We start from the raw sequence: 22,799 nt of genomic DNA, 5'->3' as shown, positions 1-22,799 counted from the left end.
GTTTTCAATTATAAATTATACTATGATAAATATCTTTGGTACATAAAACTCTGTTCACATTTGTGATTATTTCCTTAAAAGCTATTCCTAAAAATAAAATTATTGATTCAAAAAGCCTGAGCATTTTAAGACTCTTAATAAATAAGATTGAATTGTTTTACAGAAAAAATTGGTCAAATCTACATTTCTCTCTGCAATTTCACCAGCATTGAATGTTATCTCACTTAATGTCTTTGATAAATAATACTAATAAAGCTGTTGGTTTTTCCATATTTTCTAGCCATTTGTGTTTCATCTGTTGTGAATCACCTGGACATGTTTTCTACTTATTTTTCTAAAATTTGGATCTCTGTTTTTCTCATGAGTTTATTGAGATGCAGCATAAGGATTTTACAATATATTAACCTTTTGTATTAATTTTTGGTATTATTTTTATTATGATATCTTGTTTTAGAGAAGATTTTTATGCAGTTTAATTTATTTTTAATTTATTTTGGTCTTTCATCTCTTGATTTAATGATTACAAGGTTTTTCTTTACCTAACAGATAAGGTGAATATTCATCATATTTTCTCCTAGTATCTTAAGATTTTATCTTATATTTAATGCTTTAAATTAGCAGGATGTCCTTTGGAGGTGTGATAGGTGTGAATCCATGTATCTTTATAATAAGGCAAAGTGCTTGTGAAAGGGTTCCCTACTAGTGAAATATAGCCACTGGTCCTGGTGAAAAGGTTTCATAGTGTTCAATGTCTCCCTGACTTACTCCTGGTGCTTGGTGCCTGTGCTAGGCACTGTGAACATCAGACCTTGGATTGCCTTTGTTAGTTGTAACCACAGAAGAATTTTCAAGAGTAGGGATGTTTCCTCTACTTCCTGGTACTTTGAAATAGGGAACCTACCTGGCCATTTCACTATCTCACTTATAATAAATATTAAAATCAGGAGCACCTGGCTAGTTCAGTTGGAAGAGCATGTGACTCTTGATCTCAAGGTCATGAGTTCAAGCTACACGTTGGGTGTAAGAGATTACTTAAATAAATAAAACTTTAAAAAAGAATCAAAACACTCAAAGAAAGGAGCTCACCTGAGTCTATCTCAGCTTTTCCAGGGTTCAGTGGCCTACGCACATTGTCACAGGGCATGGGATACCTGTATCTAGTTTGATGTTTTCAAACCTCTAACATAGCCATGATGTTAAATGATTCTCATTATTAAATCAGGTAGTTAATATCAACCAAGCCAGCTTCCTCCATAGGGACTGATTGTTGCCAGAGCCATGGCTCTCTTATCTTGGGGCAATATGGCCCCCATCGCACTGTTAAAGGCATTGGTTTCAATAGTGTAGAGCTGTTTGGGTCCAGGTAAGTATGGTTGAGATAAGCAAGTCTTCAACTGCTAGAATGTTTTAACTCTGGATCTGAGGGAAACTTTTTCTTCCTTTTGAGGAGGTTAGTTTTGGTCCAGTAAAGGAAGAGTCCTGTGAGAATCCCAGGAATAACTCAAATGCCTTTGGTGAATCTGGCTGGGTAGAACAACCATGAGGGTCTATAACACTATTCTTAGAGTTGGCCTGGAGTTGTAGTACTGCTGGTGGTCAAGGAACCTGGTTTGTGGGCTCATGTTAGGTTGGGGAAGTATATAAGGAGGTTGTGTAGATACAGCATGACCTCCAGGAAGTCATAGAAAGTACTGTTCATTAAATGACTGAGACACTGCTTAGACAACATGACAATGCCATATATTTAGACTTACCCAATCATAAGTCAGTCTTTCATTTTCCTTCAAGATCTGGGAGAAGTTGTGGTCTCCTTGATGTTTTTATTTTGTAAAGATCTGTACCAGAATTCAGACATCAGTAGAAGATAGAAGACCTCTAGATATTGTGGTAATTCTACAGAGCCAGAATTCCCTACTCTTTATTACAAAGGGCAATGGGACTAAGATGAAGGAGGTAGAAAGGCTGATAAAACTGTTACAAAGGGAGGGGATCAAGATATACCTGCTGAAGATTCCTAACTCTGAAGGGAATACACATGAAGGATCATCACATGGCACCAGATCTATTGTTCTGCCCTACTCATATAGCAGGGAGGCTCCTCTATTTATGTTTTTAAAAGCACTTCCCGGGGTGCCTTGGTGGCTCAGTTGGTTAAGCATCTGATTCTTGATCTCAAGGTTGTGGGATTGAGCCCTGTGTCAAGCTCCAGGCTGATTGTGGAGCCTGCTTGAGATTCTCTTTCCCTCTCCCTTTGCCCTCTCCCCCACTCATGTGCTGGTTCTCTCTCAAAAAGAAGGAAAGAAAGAAAGAAAGAAAGAAAGAAAGAAAGAAAGAAAGAAAGAAAGAAAGAAAGAAGAAAGAAAGAAAGAAAGAAAGAAGAAGAAGAAAGAAAGAAAGAAGAAAGAAAGAAAGAAAGAAAGAAAGAAAGAAAGAAAGAAAGAAAAAGAAGTTCTGGAAACAGAGATCACGGATAAGAGAGGGTTTGGTTGGGGGTTGGGGTAGAGGCAAGGGGATGGCAGAAATGTAACAATGAGGGTGGCTCAGTCAGTTAAGTGGCCAACTTCAGCTCAGGTCATGATATGGCAGTTCACAAGTTTGAGCTCCGTGTCGGACTCTGTGCTGACAGCTCAGAACCTGGAGCATGCTTCAGATTGTGTCTCCCTCTCTCTGCCCCTCCCCCACTCACACTCAGTCTCTCAAAAATAAATAAACATTAAAAAATATATGTGACAATAGGGAGAAGGAATGGGTTTTCCAGGTCATGGTTGGGTCATGGGCCTCCAGTCAGAGCCAGGAATCCAGGGACAGCATGTACATTGAACATCCCAGTTTCTATCTATGCTGCAGTGCCCCATGTCAGGTGGGAGAGAAACCAACTAGACCAGAGAAATCTGCTTGACCCCCTTGAGTCCATCATTGCTCCAATCTGAAGACTAGAACCCACAAATCTGTACTCCACTGGAATGTGAAACATCCCGTCCTATGCCTAAGGAAACCAGGCTACAGCATGGGCTGAAGTACACAGACCATCTGGTGAGGTGGATGGCACCTTTTTGGACCAGGTATTAGTGGATAAAGCCTACTCTTTTTCGGACAAGCCGAGCCATTCGGCCTGCTAATCATGGAGCAAACAGAAAATGCCAACTGGTTAAGTTGAAACATACCTTACTTTATTTGGCCAACTGTTTGGTTTAATTAAGCAGACACATTTCCATACTCAATTGTCTCAGTTGTTATTTTTAATCTAACATCGAATCTTAATTCACTCCTTTTAAATGATGACAAGGGAATGGCATTACAGTTTGCCTGTTTTCCTAGAAATCTTTCCACTAACATAAATATGTTTATTTCTGTAAATAAATATAAACCATGGTTACTACTGAATACAGCCATCATATATATTATGCCATCATGTTAATCATGTTACTAGAACAGTGAAGAGCTAGGAATTGGTGACCTGCTCCTAGAGTAATGTTTAAATAAAAACATTATTTTTTCCCTCTACCTACACACCTTTGCCTTCTCAGGTGAAAGTTGGGCCCATTACACCTCAATATGAATCATCATTTTTCTATTGTGGAGATGGCATACTATAACTATGCCTTCAGTGGATTACACTTCCTTGCTTCACAAACTGTAGTGGCAGATCTGCCCAGATCTATCAACATTCTGCCAGTAGGGTCTGTATTAGTTAGAGTTCCTCAGTTGTTCACAATAAGAATAGATTCTGAAAAACTTGAGTAGAAAATAAATGTTTTAGGAGGATAATATGTAGCTAATAGACCTAAAGGGAAAGCTGGGGAATCTGCTTAGAGAAAGACAGGAACCAGGACATCTCTAGAGGTTTAAGTGGCCAGAAGTCCTTGACAGTCTGAGGATACAGCTGCTGGGTGTCAACTGGATTTTCAGTGTCTAGGCCACATCATTCAAGATTCATTCCTAGTCTGTTTACCTAACTCCTCGACTATGGGAGAACAAAGCAGTTTGATTTATAATCTCATCAAGATTATAGACAAGGTAGTTTTCCCAGTCAGACTGTTGTTACCCAAATAAGTTGTGTGGTACTAGGGCTTTAAGTGCCCCTGTCCAAAGTTGTTCTAGTTCTGATCCCAGGGACTCATATTCTTTTTCAAGGCTTCTGTGGCTCTTTTAAGGGTCGAATTTGGAATCCTCACCACTTTTCTTGATCACCAGGACCACCAAATGTCATTGTCCTCCACCACTATGGTTAGGACTCTGGATGTAGTGAGAAGGCTTCCTACAATTAGGACTTTTGTAGCCAATAGGCAAGACATTTTGCCTATGGAGAAATGATAGTTTTGTCTTTCAGGCCCCCAAATACCATGTGGATCTTTCAATTTTCAGTTCTCCAAGTGAGCCCTCCAAGTGTAAGTATTCAAGTATACTCTTCTGTATCACACTGAGGAATATTTTCTCCTGCCAAAGCAACTAGTATCCTAACCTGAAGAACATTTTTAATCTTATTTTAACCAACTTCAGGGTGAATTCTTGGTCATGCTATCCTCTATTCAAAGGTTGTCCCATGCTTATCTCCTTTCCCAGTGTTTCAGGGATTGTACTAGTCCCAAAGTCTCTTACACGCATTTCCCTCATGAGATGAGGACTCCTGTTCTCAGAAAAAGTCCCAGAAATATACAAATGAGGTCCTAATGTGACACAGTTTAAGGATCAGCTTGTCATTGGGTGTGCAAGGCAGTAGGGGTAAGAGGCCCCCTACTGTGCTTAGGATGCTAAACTTAGACCACAGGCCAAGGTACATGGTGGGGCTGGGATCATCTCTATGGAGGTGAATTACTTGGAACTCCAGCTTGAATCCTGTAGGAACAGAAGGCAACTAATCTGCCCTCTATCACATATGGAACCATTCTGATAAGAATGATTCAGCACTGTGGGAATAGGTCAAGAGTCCAGAGAATTCACAAGGCTGAGGAATATGTGTTACTGGCATTAAAACTCTAAATGCACTTTTCCCACAGAAACACTTTTATAAACAGTGGTCAGGGTGTTTAGTATTTTTAGTGTAATGTTTTATGTACATTAGGGTTCTGTAAGCTTTTGTGGGTGGCCTTGGGGCAGAGCTGCCATTTGTAATATTATTTCTATAGAAAAACTTGTTCCCAGTTCCAGACAAACCAACAAATAAACTAATAATCTGGGAATTGCCTGTTTTGAGACTTTTCACTGGTACACACAATAGATTCATAGGCTTTCATAGTCAATCAAACTGAGCTTACAGCTTTGTAGTTTAAGATATTGGTTTTGTACCCAGAAGCCCTCCATTGCCCCTCTGACCCCTCTCTGCTGAACATTTTTAAAAATTGAGGTAAAATTGGTATATAACATTGTATTAGTTTCAGGTATACAGCATAATAATATGATATTTGTATATACTACAAGGTGATCATCGCAATAAGTCTAGTTACCATCTGTCACCCACTTTACCCCTTTCACCCATCCTGTAACCCCTTCTGCTTTGATAACCACAAATCTGTTCTCTGTAAGTTATGTTGGTTGATTTATTTTTTTAATTCCACACATAAGTGAAATCATATGGTATTTGTCTTTCTCTGACTTATTTCATTCAGCATAATAGCCACAAGATCCATTCATGTTGTCACAAATGGTAAGATTTCCTTCTTTATTATGACTGAGTAGTGTCCATTGCATATATTTACATCTTCTTTACCTATTTGTCCACTGATAAACACTGGTTGTTTTCATCTTGGCTTCTGCAACTAATGCTGCAATGAACAAAGATGTGCAAATACCTTTTCAAATTAGTGTTTTTGTTTTCTTCAGATAAATATCCAGAACTGGCATACCTAGATCATATGATAGTTCTTTTTTTAATTTTTTGAGGAACCTCCAAACTGTTTTCCACAGTGGCTGCACCAATTTACATTCCCACTAACTGTGTATGAAGGTTTCCTTTCTCCATATCCTGGACAACACTCGTTAGTTCTTGTCTTTTTGATAATAGCCATTCTCCCAGGTGTGAGGTGATATCTCATTGTGGTTTTGATTTGCATTTCCCTAATAATTAGTGATGCTAAACATCTTTTCATACGTTTTTGGCCAGCTGTATGTCTTCTTTGAAAAAAATGTCTATTTAGATCCTCTGGCCATTTTTTCATTGGTTTGTTCACATGATCTTGAGTTATTTGAGTTCTTTATATATTTTGGATATTTACCCCTTACCAAATATATGATTTACAAATATTTTCTCTCATTCTATAGGTTGGAATTTTGTTTTGGTTTCCTTTGCTTGCAAAAGCTTTTTAGTTTCATATAATTCCACTTGTTTATTTTTCCTTTTGTTGCTTTTGCTTTGCAGTCAGATCCAAAAATGTAGTGCCAAGACTGGTGTTAAGGAGCTTATTGCCTAGGTTTTCTTCTAGGAGTTTTATGGTTTTAGTTCTTACATTTAGGTCTTTAATCTATTTTGAGTTCATTTTTGTGTGTGGTGTAAGGTAGTGCTTTAGTTTCATTCTTTTCCAAGTGGTTGTGCAATTTCGGGAGAGATTTATCTTTTTAGTGAAGAGATTATCTTTTCACTGTTGTATATTCTTGGCTCCTTTGTCGTAAAAGAATTGACCATTTATTTGTGTGCTTATTTCTGGGCTCTATAGTCTGTTCCATTGATCTTTGTGTCTGTTTTTATGCCAATACCATACTGTTTTTATTACTATAGCTTTGTAATAGTGTTTTGAAATCAGGGAGCTTTGTTCTTCCTTCCCAAGATTTCTTTGGGGTCTTTTATAGTTCCATACAAATTTTAGAGTACTTATACTAGTTCTGTGAAAAATGCCATTGGAATTTTGTTAGGAATTGCATTTAATCTGCAGATTGCTTTGGATATTATGGACATTTCAATAATATTATTTCAATCCATGAGCATGGTATATCTTTCTATTTATTTGTGTTGTCTTCAACTTCTTTCAACAATGTCTCATAGTTTTCAGAGTACCAGTCTTTCACTTCTTTAGTTGAATTTATTCATAGGTATTTTATTTATCTATCTATCTATCTATCTATCTATCTGTCTATTTATTTTGTTGTAATTGTGTATGGGATTTTTTCTGAATTTCTCTCTCTAAGAGTTTGTTATTAGTGTATAGAAACACAATAGATTTCTGTATGTTGATTTTGCATCCTGAAACTTTAATTTTATTCTTTTTTTATGTTTATTTATTTTTTTGAGAGAGAGAGTAGGAGGAGCAGTGGGGAGGGGGAGGGCTTCCAAAGCAGGCTCTGCACAGACAGTAGAGAGCCTGATGTGGGGCTCAAACTCACGAACCCTGAGATCATGACCTGAGTGGAAGTCAGATGTTTAACTGACTGAGCCACCCAGGTGTCCCATAATTCTTTTTTTTTTAATGTCTTACTTATTTTTGAGAGAGAGAGAGAGAGAGAGAGAGAATGAGTGGGGAAGGGCCAGGGAGAGAGGGGGACAGAGGATCTCAAGTGGGCTCTGCGCTGACAGCAGAGAGCCTGATGCAGGGATCTAGCTCACAAACCACGAGATCATGACCTGAGCTGAAGCTCAACCTACTGAGCCACCCAGGAGCCCCACTTATTCTTATTCTAGAGGGCTTTTTTGGTGGAATCTTTAGCATTTTCTATACATATTATTATGTCATCTTCAATAGTGACAATTTTGCTTCTTCCTTTTCAATTTGGGTGTTTTTCTTTACCTTGCCTGATTGCCATAGCTAGGACTTCCAATAAATACTATGTTGAATAAAAGTGGTGAGAGAGAGGGGTTCCCAGGTGGCTCAGTTGGTACAGCATGTGATTCTTGATCTCAGGGTTGTAAGTTCAAGCCCCATATTGGGTGTAGAGATTACTTAAAAATAAAATCTTAAAAAAAAAAAGTGGTAGGGCACATGGGTGACTCAGTCAGGAGAGTGAGAGTGAGCACAAAAAAGTTTTCAGCTTTTCACTTTGAGTATGTTATCAGTGCAGTTGTCATATAGGACCTTTATTATGTTGAGATATATTCCTTCTGTACCCACTTTGTTAAGAGTTTTTATCATAAGTGAATGTTGAATTTTGTATGCTTTTTCTGCATCTATTGAGATGATCATATGAGTCTATCTTTCATTATGTTAATGTGATGTATCACATTCATTGATTTTCAGATGTTGAACCACTCTTGCATCCCTGTAATAAATTTACTTGATCATGGTGTATGATACTTTTAATGTATTGTTGAATTTAGTTTGCTAATATTTTGTTGAGGATTTTTGTGTCTATGTTCATAAGCGATATTGGCCTGTAATTTTCTTTTCTGTGGTGCCCTTGTCTGGTTTTGGTATCAGGGTAAGTAATATTGTCATCAAAAATTAGTTTGGAAATACTCTGTATTCTTCAATTTTTTGGAAGAGTTTGAGAAGGATAGATACTAAATCTTCTTTGAATGTTTGGTAGAATTCACCAGTATGGGGAGGGTTTGATTACTAATTGAATTTCCTTACTAGTAATTGATCTATTCAGATTTTCTATTTCTCCATGACTCTTTTCTTTTCTTTAATTAATTAATTAATTAATTAATTTTTAAAAAGTAATCTCTATGCCCAATGTGGGGCTCGAATGCACAACCCCAAGATCCAGAGTCACATGCTCTACCAAGTAAGCCAGCTATGTGCCCCCTCTTCATAATTTTTGAGTCTTCTTTCTTCAAGAATCTTAGAAGATTGTGGTTCTAGGAATTTATCCATTTCTTGTAGGTAGTTCAGTTTGTTGGCCTATAATTGTTCATAGTAGTCTCTTATGATCTTTTGCATTTCTGTGCTATCAATTGCAACTTCACCTCTTTCATCTCTAATTTTATGTATTTGAGCCCTATGTCTTTTTTTTCCTGGTGAGTTTAACTTAAAGGATGTGTCAATTTGATTCATCTTTCCAAAGAACCAAGTCTTAGTTTCATTAATCTTTTCTTTCTTTCTTTCTTTCTTTCTTTCTTTCTTTCTTTCTTTCTTTCTTCTTTTCATGCGTGTGTCTGTTTCATTTATTTCCACTCTGATATTTTTTATTTCTTTTTTTTAAGATCTTATTTTTAAGTAATCTCTACACCCAACGTTGGACTTGAACCCACAACCCCAAGACCAAGAGTTGCATGCTCCACTGACTGAGCCAGCCAGGTGACCCCGATCCTTATTGTTTTTTTTCTTTCTACTAACTTTGGGCTTCATTTGTTCTTCTAGTTCATTTAGGTATAAAGTTAGATTGTTTATTTGAATTTTTTCTTGTATTTGGAGGTAGGCCTGTATTGCTATGAACTTCCCTCTTGGTTTCAGCTCAGGTCATGATATCACACCTTGTGAGTTCGAGCTCCACATTGGGCTCTGCGCTGACAGTGCTGAGCCTGATTGGTATTCTCTCTCCCTCTCTCTCTGCTCCTAGCCTACTCACTCTCTCCCTCTCTCTCATTCTCTCAAAATAAGTAAATAAACTTAAAAAAATTCTTTAACTTTTGACATTTCAATTATAATGTGTCTAGTTGTGGATCTCTTTGAATTCCTCTGATTAGAAACTCTCTGTGCTTCCTGGACCTGGATGTCTGTTTTCTTCCCCAGATTAAGGAAGGTTTTCTTCAAATAAGTTTTCTGCCCATTCTCATTCTCTTTTTCTTCTGGGACCCCTATAATGTGAATGTTATTCTGCTTGATGTTGTCTTATAGGTCTATTAAGCATCTACACTTTTCTAAATTTTTTTGTTTACTGATGCCCTATTTATGCTAAACATTTTAATTGAATTCCCCCTAGCTTCAAGAGTCCATCAGCCAGTGCTCTCTCATTCCCCAGATCCACCTGCAGAGATTCCACTAAGGTAAAACCTGAGTACTTATGATTCTGAATTTTTTAATTGAAACATTTAAGAATTAGAAAAGGTATAAAGAACACTGAATGCTTATGTAGACGTCTTCAGAAATAAATTATCATCTACATAGTTGAAGGCCCCATAGCTCCCTGGTCTCATCCCACCTCCCAGAATTAATCACTTTACTGAATTCAGTGATCATCATGGTTATATAAATTCTCATTCTATACACTTACCCTGGGCTTCCTTTCTGCTAGAATGGCAGAGATGTAGAGAGTGGGAAAAGAATCAGTCTGGTGAATACAGACCAGGTGATCTGGCCCTAATCCCAATGTTTGGGGATGAGGACTCAAACCATGTTGTAGAGGCAAATTTTAGGAAATGGAAAAAACACTCAGTATGTGTTAGGCTCACATTCTGGAGGGATGTGGGGAAGGAGGCCAGAAATAATTGGGACAGGGTGTCTTGTGAGCTGGATTTGTCTACCCCAGCAGATGATTTATATCTGGCAAGCATGGATCAAAGCTAGGAAATTTATATTCATAGAAAAAGGTGGGCAAGAATGGAAAAGTCTTGTCAGAGAGGTCATCTCCTAGAGCCCTACATTTATAGGCTAGGAAAACAGGGCAATAAGAGATCAAAGTCCATTTACTCACTCAGTTATTCATTCAGTCATTCATCCAACAAATTAACCCCTGTTGAGGTCACAGGAAATGTGTTAAACATTATAGGAAAGGAATATAAACAAGAACAAAAAATGGCCTCTGTCCTGAAGAAACTCATTAGAAGAAGAGAGGACATATAAAAAACAATTACAGGGACACCTGGGTGGCTCAGTCGGTTGAGTGTCCGACTTTGGCTCAGATCATGATCTCACAGCTGGTGAGTTCAAGCCCCTCGTCAGGCTCTGTGTTGACAACTCAGAGCCTGGGGCCTACTTCTGCTTCTGTGTGTCCCTCTCTCTGCCGCTAACCCACTCGCATTCTGTCTCTGTCTCTCTCAAAAATAAATAAACATTAAAAAAATAAAAAAAAAACAATTACAATATGTGGTAAGTTGGAAGATAGAAGAGGCTTGACAGGGCTTAGGGGGCAGGCTGGGTCAGCATTATACCCACTCACTGGCCATTAGTTTAGTAAATAATCCAGGATGTAACTTCTTAGAGAGGTAGCAGAGGGTTTGGTGGCATAGTGAGGATCTAAGATGTGTTTAGGGGCAAAGGAAGGGAATGAAATGGGGGAGGTCAGAAATTCAAATTCAATGGGTAAAGATCAAACAGGGAGCAGACAGATGTCTGAAATGGAATAGGAGTTCAGGTGGTGGGCAAATGGTACAACTGTCACCACGTGCTTTTTTGGTCCTCCAATAGCTATCATTTTAGATACCACCTTCCTGACACCACCGTTTAGAACCCAAAAGCCACTCTAATACTCATACTTCTTTGCACTTCTGCTTCTCTTCACCCCACCAGACATTTCTATTTGTGTCCTATGGAACCCCTGTCTGTTGGTGTAACTCCCTTACTTCTTCTACTTATTCACAGAACTACCTATAGCAGATACCTTTTGAGGTATCTCCCCAGATCACAAAGACCTTCATAGCACCTCTCTTGACCCATAATGGTGAACTTTTGGCTACCATCTTGTTCCATGTGTCCAAGACACCCTTGGATACTCCCCCAATCATCTACTCTCTACTGGCCACAGATACCTAGAGAAGATTTCTGTCACATGCAACCAGAGATCTAGCTAATCTCTCTCCACCTTCTAGCCTGAATTGAAACCTGGCTTTCCCCTGAGGTTACCACTTCCCCTGTAGTCCTTTCAAGTAGAAGCTATTTATTCCCCATACCCCACAAACAGAGAGGCATTAGCAACAGTCTTCTAGCTCCTCAAGACCCTTCTAAATAATTTCTTTATTCTACTATGAAAAACCTCTGCCCCACTGAAGTTCATGCCATTCAACGTTTATTTATTTTTGAGACAGAGAGAGACAGAGCATGAACAGGGGAGGGGCAGAGAGAGAGGGAGACACAGAATCGGAAGCAGGCTCCAGGCTCTGAGCCATCAGCCCAGAGCCCGACGTGGGGCTCGAACTCACGGACCGCGAGATCGTGACCTGGCTGAAGTCGGACGCTTAACCGACTGCGCCACCCAGGCGCCCCGAAGTTCATGCCATTCAACTAGTCATCTTCTCTCATGTCATCTACCAACCTGGTTACAGCTTCACATTTATTAAATGCCTGGTTTATTTCTTCATTCTGTGAGGAGGGGGAATTTATTGATTCTGTGGAGCACCCATTTAACGTCCCAGTTAGTTCCTTGACCTTTCAAACTCAGCATCTTCACTTCCAGTCCACTGCAGTGTCCTCCTATGGCCACATCCTGTACTCTATCACCACCAGAATGGTTCTACCCAAACTCTCTGTCATCCGTCCGGCACTCTTCCTTGACACAATCTAATGGATTGAGGCTTTTGCAAATTTTCAACCTGTGTTCTCAGCCTAGAAACCTTTTTACTTGTTTCCCATCAGCTTTTCCTTTCATTCCTTATGGTCATTGCAAATCTTCACTACTCTTTTTAAGCTCTACACAGTCAGGTGAAACTCTGTTTGTTTATTAATTTATTTATAACACTACTCAACAAATATTCATTACATACATGCTATGTGCCAGGTGTGTGGATACAATGGCACAGCTTTGCCAGTAAGAAGTTCACAGTCAAAAAGGATTTGAATCCAATAATCACACCCATAAACATATTATAAACCATGATAAGACCCTGGGGGTAGGGCTGGGAGGTAGAACGGGGCATTTCAGGAAGAAGAAACAGCATGAGCAAAGCTCTGGAGAAGAATGGAATGTGGTTTGGGGAAATGAAACAAGACCTATAAGGTTGGAAATAGAAAACTAAAAAGAGAGTGGAATAAGATGAGACAGTGAGGTGACAGGCTAAGTGACAGGGTGAGATCTGCATTTTGAAAAGACTACTGGCACGGGATGAATAGGTGGAGCCCAGGGGCTTCTTTAGGTTAGTGAAACTGTTCTGCATGATATTGTAATAGTGGATACATTTGTCTTGTCAAAACCCATAGAACTGTAAAAGACAAAGCGTGAACCCCAATATTAACTATGGGCTTTAGTTAATAATGATGTATTAATAGTGGTTCCATCAGTTGTAACAAATGTGCCACATCAATGCAAATTATTAATGATAGGGGAAGCTGGGAGTAGAGTAGTGAGTGGGGTTATAAGTACAGAGTACTATGTGCTCAATTTTTATGTGAACCTAAAACTGCTCTAACAAATAAGAGTCTACTAAGTAACTTTTTTTTTAAATAAGAGGGATGGGGAAGACCATTGGCTACTGTGAGGAAAGTAGATTTGAGGTAGAACAAATATGGGCAAATCATTAAAAAGCTGTCACAGAAGTCCAGGCAAGAGAAGATGGTAGTTCAGATCAGAATGGCTATGGGGAAAAAGGAGAGAAGTAGACACAAGATGGGATTGACAAGACTTGGTGAGGGACTGGATATGGGTTGGGGATCAAGGGCCCCTGCAATTTCTGCCTTGCCCAACTTGATGGTTAAATTATATCACTCAACAGTTGTTAAAGAGGATCTAAAACAATTTTATCAACACCATTGCTACATGCTAAGAAACCACTGAACACATAGATTCTCAGCATTCATGTAAAGGTGATATTCACAGTAAAGACGTGTAACCGCCTATTTTTCAGCTTTGACCATGATTGTTTCCTGCTAGACCTTGTTTAAAGAGAGTTCATCCCATGAGTTCTATTCCTGTTTCAACCATTAATTGAAGTAGACAAGGTTACTTGGATTTTCTGGGCCTTAGTATTTATACCCGTAAGATAAGAAAGCTGAGCCAGATTATCTACAATATGTAGTATCGAGTGAGGACGGGGGATGCCAGTGGTATCTAGCAGCCAGAGGTCTTCCAGATAGTGAAATAGTCTTCATGCCTGTCACTTCCCAACTCCTGGGCTTTCACAATGAGTGCTAATACATCCAATTTGTTGGTCAGTGTTCTCCTGCTCCTGGCAGGTCTACAGTTCTTGGATTTCTGCTTATTTGTTCCAGGATCATGACTAGTGTCTGCATGAACCACCATAACCTCAGATAACTCTGGGCCAACACTAAATACTTCTGTCCAAGTCAGGTTTAGGACACACTACCAGATGGTCCCAGAGAAAACTCAGTTCTCTGTGTGTTTTTATTTCAAAATCAAGCCTATCTTCAGACAACAGAACAAATGTGCTAATATCCTGTTCCAAAAACCAAAATACACAAACTCTCAGGAACCACCAGCCCTCCAGTTGATCTGCCTTCTAGAAAATGCCCTTACTATTCAATGTCTCTGTGTTCTTACTTCCTTTTCAACCACACCAGTAATGCAACACAGCACCTGTAGCAACTGAGCCTTGCCAACTTTGTTGCTAACCATATAATCCACAGTGTAGGGAGCTGCCACTTAATCTGGCTTTCCCCACATAAATTCCTGTTTGTGGGTTCCAGCAGGGGAAGCCAAGGTCATAAGCTATAGTTGGGCCATGATGCCTTTGCATACCATGTTTCATTGAGAACTGCCTAAGATAAACACAATGGTTCTACATCTGACATAAGAGTTAGCGCTTTGCTGAAACCTATGGCACTTAGGCCCAGACTAAGGACTGTCCCAGAGAATCCAAAGGCCTCTTGCTCTCGCCACTTTCTTCTAGGGATCCCAGGAAGCAAATTTCTTAGAAACTTATCACTGATTTACCCTTATCTAAGGCTATGCTGTTTTCCTGCAAGGAACTGGACAGAATTTCCCTAAGCCTCACTCTGGTCATCATTTGAGTGATTAACGCAGCCTGATGCTGTATTCAAAACCACCCCTGCTCTCTGCCCTGCACCCTGCTCAGAATCCTTGATTCAAACAAGTGCCCTCTTTCTATCTCATGAATGAGAAAATTCCCTATGGGTGAAGTCCTTGCACATTTAGATTACTGCTCTGGAGTGTAAGGTTTATCTCCCAATGATAAACATGTCAATTCTATATAATGTCTGCTGCACTGTAATTTCTTCCTTCCAAGAGAAGCTTATTAATTTGAGTTAAGCGGCAGGTTGCTGATCAGCCCGTGTATTAATTGTCCATGGTCAAATGCCAGCCTTTAGTCCAATTAGCTCTGTCTGGATGTTGTGGACATGACCGCCTATTGTTGCTGCCCTGAAGATGGCCAGCTCATGGGTAGTTTAGCAACTGATCCCAAGGCCTGGTTTGAACAAATAAACCGAGGCAATTAGAATGCACCTGAAGCACTTTTGTGATTATCTGACTAATGTCTTTCTGACTAGACAATAAACTGCATGGGAGCATACAGTAGTTGCTCAATAGGTATTTTTCAAATTAATAAATGTATGAATAAAGCAGAAAGACTATGGGGTTAAGAGAAGTCAGGGAAGTCAGGGGAGGACTTGAATGAGTCAAAGGTTTGACTAAGTTATGACTAAGCCAAGTTATGAGTAAACAAAACCTATAATGCAGAGAAGACACACAGAGTAGATGGTAAAAAATCCAGACAGTAGTGAGTGGAGAGTGTGGCAGACATAGGGAGTAGCTGAGTCACTTAAGAGTAAGAATTCACAAAACTCAATGGCTGAAGTCTTAGAACTGCCTTGAATCCACAGCCGCCCTCCTATTCCTGTTCTTCCTGACTGTGATTGCTCATCCTTCCCTGGGTTTTTATGAAATGCATCTTTAAAATAAATCATTTATTACTAAAGGTAACTTGAGTAAATTGCCACTCCTGGAAGTCTCAGTTGGGAGCTTGAGGATAGTACATGAGCTCTAAAGAATCCAGTTGTTTTTCCCATGAAGCACATTATCTCTTTCTATGAAGAGAGTGATGGTGAGTGATGGAGACACCTTGACATAATTGCATTCAGGGTGGAGACACAGCTTATGGTCCATCTAGAACTCTTGCCACAAATATTTGTCTTCTTTTTTTACTCCACATTTTAAGAAAATCCTCTTATTACTCTTGAGCAGTGATAACCAGATTTGCTTGACCACATCTGCATTTTAAAATTGAAGATTAGAAAAAAATACTTTAGAATATTATTTTTGAGGAGTTGTGAAGGTAATTTTTATCATATCATAAATAATTATTGCTTGGTTATTATGATTAATCAATTGGTTAATTGGAAGCCATACTGTCATTACCTCCGTGGTCCTGAGCCCTTTTCAGTGTCTGTATATATTGGTTTTCTATTGCTACTATAACAAATTATTATGACATTAGGGCTTAAACAACACAAAATTATTATCTTAAAGTTCTGTAGGCTAGAAGTTCAACACAGCCTCGCTGGGCTAAAATCAAGATATTAGAAAGGTTTCATTCCTTTCTAGAGGCCTTATGGAAGAATCTGTTTCCTAGCTTTTTTCGGCTTCTACAGGATGCCAGCATTCCTTGCCTCACGGTATGCTTTTCCCTTTTCCATTTTCCAAACCAGCAATGGTGTGTTGAGTCCTTTTTATATCAAATCTTTCTGACCGTTCTTCGTAGTCACATCTCCCTTTCACTGACTGCAGCTGGGAAAGGTTTGCTGCTTTTAAGGACTCATGTGGTTAAGTAGGGCCCACCTGGATAATCCAAAATAATTTCCCCATTTCAAGGTTCTTAACCTTAAACACATCTGCAAAATCCTTTTTGCCAAGTAAGGCAACATATTCACAGTTTACAGGGATTAAGAGATGGACGTTTTTGGAGAGCAATCATTCTGTAGTTACATACTCCAGTTACAAATCCTTTTATGTTCTTATAAGAACATCTAGGATCAAGATAGCAGTCAAGTATGTCTGTAAAAAGTTCAAGTATGTTGCTAGATGGAGAGAACCTTATATAAGAGATGAGATATGGCTTTGTCCATTAAAAATCAGCAGAAAAGAAAGAGAATTACCACTTACTGGGTGCCGTTAGCTTCAATGTTTCAGGTATTACAGTGAGATATATCTTAATCACAGTTAGCCTTCACAACAACTCTCCGATAGATATTATCTCCATTTCCTAGTCAGGGAAACTGAGACTCAGAGTGATTAAATAATTTGTGCAAAGTCACACAGCTGATAAGTGGGTAAGCTCGAATTCAAACTAGATTTGTCAGGCACTGAAACAGGTACCCTTTCCAGTATGCTACAGTATGTTACTCCCAAATTTTCTGTGGAACATAGTTCGACTATATAAAAAAACATACAAAAGATTCCTTCAGGAGCTTGAAGACTGACTTTCTGGGACTCTTTAAAGATGTATTTGGCATTGCACATCTAAAAGGAAAAGATGTTCCAAGGACAGGATGCTGCTTCTATTTCCCCACTGTGGTGTATAACCAGGAAGACTGCTAGACACTGCTAGACACACTAAATATTTTTCTTAGAAATATAATCCTGCCATTTTATTAACCAGGAAGGCTGTGGACCTGAGGACTGCCCACGAAGATTTACTGATCAGATCCATGCTCCAGTCAAGTCCTCCCTTTCCATCAGTGACAGATAAACCTGCATACGAAGCTAGCCAAGACAGCCCTGAAATACTTTCCAAGGAACCTTGTTAAGTCTCCTTCTCACTCCTAACCATCTAGTTACAGTTACCAGCAAGACTACAGACCAGGCTCACTGCAGACGCATTCTCACCAGGGTGAGAGAACTGTAATGGCTTTGTTGAGGCTAAAAGAGTATGTTGCTTCTATACTGAGAGTCCTTCTCTGTTGGGTCTGGGTACTGTCTGTTCTGCTAACTCTGCCTCTTCCACATTTCCTGTGACCCTTTCTGAGGCCAACTGTTTGATTGATCAATAGCTTTCCTCCCTGCAGGCTGTATGTACTTTGGTCATCTTATCTTGTTCTGCCCTTGGATATTTATTTACTCATTCTTGATTTTTGTTGATTAATTGGCCTTTGTCTTATTGCTGCCCAAACCCTTGCATTTCTTTTTGTGGCCTTGGTCTGCTGCAACATTCAACATAAATACTATTTCTTTCTAGAATTCTCTAGACTGTTTTGGAGTCAGCTTCTTTTAGGTCTTTCCACAATCAAAAGCCATTTATTGAGATCAGCAATATCTTAGGACTGTGACTTTTTCTTGATTCTATCAATTTCTTAATATTTGTATTTTTTAATGCATAATGTAATTTTGGTGCTTAATTTTTATACTTGAATTGCATTCTTTTGCACCTCAGTATGTGCTTCTTTGCAGAGCTCACTATTTATGCTTCTCTCGGTAGACAGTTATAGAAAGGGATTCATTTGTGTACTTCTCAGCAAATGCATTTTCTTTTTCAGATCAGCTTGACTCCATAACACTATTCAGTAATTGGAAGGTAGTTAATGCCTGTTCTTAAAAACAAATCTCTGAACAATCACAACAAACATTTAAGTAGTTCATAGATATTATCCTCACATAATATTGCTAAACGTTCCCAACACTTCCAGACTAGATCACTGTTTTACAAATGATGAAACTGAGGCTTTAAAAGGTCAAGTAAATTATACAAAGTCTCCTAGCTAGCAGGTGATAGATCCAGGAATTCAACCCCATTTTATCAGTTTCCAAAATATGGACTTCCATTACCCTGTATTGCTGCTGGTGGTTCAGATCTTAGTTTGCAACATTTTAAGAAAGAGAATATCAAATAGCCATGTAAACAGCAAGAAATACTATAGAAACAAAGAGAATTTTGATTAATGTCTCCTGGTAGGATAAAATGAGACAAAAGTGGCCAAGTAGGGTAGCATCTTAGAGGGGCCAGAATAGAGTACCTACTAGACTGTCTTAGAATGGTGCCAAGGTATAGAACCAATGTAAGTGGGAAAACAAGGAGAGTTAAATAAGTTGAAGCAAAGGAAACAGGAAGGAACGATAGCATGAAGGAATTCCCAACCTGGAAGGCAGACACTAGTGGATACTAGTGTCATTTTAAATTTCTATGCCAGTTTACATGGGTTTGTCAATTACAGCAACTCAGTCCAAAAGGGGACAGACTGCACCAGGGACAGAGTTTCACACAAAGTGTGTGGTGGCTGTAGCAGCGAAGAAGTGATCTTGAGTTCTGAGAAGACAGCCTTGCTTGGTTCCAGCTGCTCTTTTTCTTTCTATCCAGGATCCCCACCCCAGTCAGGTGATGGTGACTGAAGGAGAGGAGTATTGTTGACCTATGAGGGGTTGGGAGAGTCAGAGGTTGAGAGCAGGAGGTTGTTGGCTAAAGCGTGGGATTTCTCACCTCAGATGATGGAAGATGCCCAAATCATAGAAGCCAGGAGAGCTGAGAAAGGTTCAAGGAACCAAAATCCTAGAAGATGGGAGGTAAGATATGAGTGAGGGATGTCACCAAAACAGCACAGAAAGGGAAGCTGGATAGTAACACAAAGAGTAAAGGATTTTTGTCTAGAACAGTTCAGACCTTTCATAGTTCTTTTCCAATCCATGGAGGCTGTAAAGGCCCTATTAAAAGCCTGGGGCTGCTCATTCCTATGCTCCTTTATTTTATTTTATTATTACTATTTTTTTTTTTTTTTTACCAAAACTACTTGCTCTGTCCTAATGGTCTCCATTTCCATCCTGTTGTGCTGCACCTAGCCTCTGCTGCTCTGCTTAGTCTCATTGGCCATGTAATTCACTAAGATAATCTCTGTAGCCATCTATTACAGTTTTAACCCTTGACAATGTCGACATTTGCTGTCGCTCCATGTTCTGCAGCCTGCAATCTGTCTTATCCAGCCAACTGGTTAACTCATTCCACAATACCCCCTGACTCCTTCTTAGAGGTAGGCCCACAATGGTGTTTCTTCCATTCCATCTGGGAACCAAGGGGTGGAGACCTGTGTAGTGTTGGCTGTATGCAATACCACTGATCATGTCCTGCCAAATACCATGATGTCCACTGGAGGTGGGTTGGGGAAGGATGTCTCCATTATAGCAGCAGAATCTATAGGTTTTATAGGTTAATAGGAATTGCTATGTTTTTCAAAATGACAAGTAGGAACACAAAACCCATTTACTCAGCCACTAAACTTGAGTGTCTTTAATAACTACATTTTCAGGAGAAAGCAAGGAAATTTTTCCTTCTGTCATTCACTTTATTCACGTAGACCATATATAGGAAAATACATGAATCACAAGTATACAGCTGGATGAATTTTCACAAAGTGAACACACTAGTTTAATCAGTACCCAGATTAAGAAACAAACATTATCAGCAACCAATCCTCTCATGTCCCCATCTGGTTACCACTCCCCATATGGTAATCACTCTTCTGACTTCCAACAACATTGATTAGTTTTGCCTGTTTTAGAATTTCATATAAATGGAAAATATATTATGTATTCTTTTGTGTGTGGCTTTTTTGGGTCAACATTGTATATGTAAGATTTATCCATGTTGTCATGCATAGAAGTAGTCTATTCTTTTTCATTGTTATATTAGCACATTGTATGAATATACTACTCTATCCACTCTACTGCTATTAGACATTTGGATTGTTTCTAGTTTTTAGCTATCATGAATAGTCTTGTGAACATTCTTGTACGTGTCTTTTGATGAACATATGTATGCATTTCTACTGGAAATGTATCTAGGAGTAGAATTGTTTGGTAAACGTATATACATATGTTCAGTTTTAGTAGATACTGCCAAACGGTTTCCAAAATTGTTGTAACCAAAGATATATATATATAATATATAATTAATATATATATAATATATAATAATATATATTAATTATATATAATATATAATATATAATTAATTATATAATATAATATATAATATAATATATTAATTATATAATATATAATATTTTATATATATATATATATATATTATCCTTCCTAAATTTCATGGAGCCAGAAGAAAAATGGGACAGAGGTGGGCAGGTAGAAATTTGGCTGGCAGTGACAGCAAGTGCAGGTTGAAAACAATTCTTCCCTGTCTTCTGCCATTGTTTTTGTCAGATAGTTTTCTTTCCCAGTCACAGGGCTTGGACAATACATGCCACCCAGGTGCAGGTAGCTGGTGGAATTCTGCAATAATGGGGATGAGAATGAAGATTCTCAGCTAAATCAATATGGGATACCAAGCCAGAGGAACTAGTATAGCTGAAAACTGAGCAAGAGGTCAAAGTCCAACCAGCCTAAAGGAAACAGTATAATCCAGCAGAGAATGAAGTTGGGTTGACACAAAGAAAGAGAGATGCAGATATCAAATTGGCATATAAGACCAAGAATCCAGGATTAGGAGAGAAAGAACAAGCAGGTAAAAGTGAGTGGGAACAGATATGTGGCTCATGACTGGCTTTTATACACCAGCCTAGGGTGGAATGTGAATGGTCAGCCAAGTATAAAAAAAATAAAACAAAACAAAATAATCTTATCCTACCAAAAACCAAAGCTGAGTAAGTCTTGTCTGGAAACATCTTTTGAGGATAATTGCAAACTTCTGGGAACTTGAATGCTAAGTGTGGGGGTGGAACAAATACAGAGTTTTCTGTCAGAGTTGTAATGTTTGTATAGCAGACATTTCTCTGGGCCACTCTAGTTTGACAGTAGAACTGGATAATGTGGACAGTAGCAGCCTCTACAAGGCGATCATATGAACCTTAGGTCACTTCTGTATCTCTCAAGGATATATGGGGGGAGGGCAGGTCTCACATGCATTTCTGAGTGGCTATTCACAGACGCAAATCACCAACCACAGCTGGACAGTGCAGCCACTTTTTTGCTGAAGTAGAAAGAGATGCCTTCTTCCTACCTGTTCTGTTATCAAGCCACAAAAAAGGTGACTTTGGGCCCTGTTTCCTTGGGTGCCTCTAATAGAATAGCACTTTCATTTGACTTTGTTTTTCACTTGAACAGACAACAATTGAGATGACCATGTAAGTGACTTCATGATGTGCCATGCTCAAAAAGCATCTCTCCTGGGGCACCTGGGTGGCTCAGTCGGTTAAGTGTCAGAGTTCAGCTCAGGTCATGTGTGATCTCATGGCTCATGAGTTCGAGCTCCACGTCGGGCTCTGTGCTGACAGCTTGGAGCCTGGGGCCTGCTTTGGGTTCTGTGTCTCCCTCTTTCTCTGCCCCTTCCCTGCTCACACTCTGTCTCATTCTCTCTCTCTCTGAGAAATAAATTTAAAAAAAAAATCTCTCCTGATCAACCTCCTCCAACCCACCCCTGTAATTCCTAATACTTACACTGTGTTACCTCAAACAAGTCATTCAACCTCTCTGATACTTAATTTTCTCATGGGTAATATAGCAAGAAAAATATCTACCTTCTAAAGTAGAGTCAATGTAATTAAATAGGTAATATGCATTTTCCCCTAACTTCCCTGACAGAAGTGGCTATTGGCTGGTTAGATTCCAAGACATTGACCAGGTCATTTTCCCCAGCAGTCAAGATCATGCACAATGTCCTTGGATCACACATGGGTATGGATCCCTCTGGGCTCCTCTCTCTTTGCCCTTATAGGAACTGAGTGACACTTTAACCCAGGCCTGCCCTCAGGCTTAGAGAGGGAACAGCCAGGTTGTAGTTACACCGTGAAGGTGCAGCCTGTTTCAGCTAGTGTCCATTTCGATTAGGCAGGTTCTTGGCTTTCCTGGTGGCTAAATATATTTTTTTAATTTTTTGTTTATTTTTGAGAGAGAGAGACAGAGAGAGAGAGAGAGAGAGAGAGCAAGCATTAGCAGGGGAGGGGCAGACAGAGAGGGAGACAGAGAATCCAAAGCAAGCTCCAGGCTCTGAGCTGTCAGCGCAAAGCCTGACGTGGGGCTCGAACCCATGAACCATGAGATCATGACCTGAGCTGAAGTTAGATGTTCAACCAACTGAGCCCTGGTGGCTAAGTATTTTTAATTTTACCCTTGAAAATGGCCCTATAAGCCTCCAGCTCTAGGCATGTCAC

General features: G+C 39.3%; 1 long non-coding RNA gene across 1 annotated transcript; it reads left to right on the top strand.

Annotated features, from left to right (window-relative positions):
• The first annotated feature begins 2,723 nt into the window (after positions 1-2,723).
• Positions 2,724-20,528, top strand: LOC123382014. The gene is made up of 3 exons (XR_006589763.1): positions 2,724-4,388; positions 9,790-9,853; positions 17,312-20,528. It is a non-coding gene; the product is annotated as an uncharacterized LOC123382014 (long non-coding RNA).
• Positions 20,529-22,799: the final 2,271 nt, after the last annotated feature.

The sequence above is a fragment of the Felis catus genome, chromosome E1 (genome assembly GCF_018350175.1).
Source record: "Felis catus isolate Fca126 chromosome E1, F.catus_Fca126_mat1.0, whole genome shotgun sequence".
Classification (NCBI taxonomy): domain Eukaryota; kingdom Metazoa; phylum Chordata; class Mammalia; order Carnivora; family Felidae; genus Felis; species Felis catus.
The sequence above is the reverse complement of the archived record's forward strand: the minus strand, read 5'-3'. Positions and strand labels throughout refer to the sequence as shown.